Source organism: Phascolarctos cinereus, unplaced genomic scaffold (assembly GCF_003287225.1).
Source record: "Phascolarctos cinereus isolate Bilbo 61053 unplaced genomic scaffold, phaCin_HiC Scaffold_4;HRSCAF=312, whole genome shotgun sequence".
In the NCBI taxonomy this organism is placed as follows: domain Eukaryota; kingdom Metazoa; phylum Chordata; class Mammalia; order Diprotodontia; family Phascolarctidae; genus Phascolarctos; species Phascolarctos cinereus.
The window spans coordinates 268,096,757-268,097,165 of record NW_027555847.1 but is presented as its reverse complement, the minus strand read 5'-3'; positions in this window follow the sequence as shown (position 1 = coordinate 268,097,165).

Below are 409 nucleotides of genomic sequence, written 5' to 3'. Positions count from 1 at the left end.
GAGCCTCCTACCTTGGAGCCAATCCCCTTCCAGCCAGACGCCCACCTGACACCCTGAAGCCAATCAGTGAGATGCAGAGGGCTGGGGCCGAGCTAGCGGGAAGTGGGGCGAAGCTTGCGGAGCTGGAGCTTTCCTGCGCTCCTGGAGGTCTTCAGGCCGGAGCCCAGCCCCCTCCTGGAGGCGGTGGGGTACTATATTAGGCCCTGAGCCCCCGACCCCGTGGTACTCCTGTGACCTGGAGTTAACGAGATCGTACAATTCATGTGATGCTCTAAATAAAAAGAATGAATGAATGAATACATAAAAATGAATACTCTCAGCACCCAAAAAATCCTGTAATCCCCCCCACCCACTCCAGGGACAGTTTCGATGAGCTTGTAGAGGAAAAAAGAAATCATATGTTTAGATC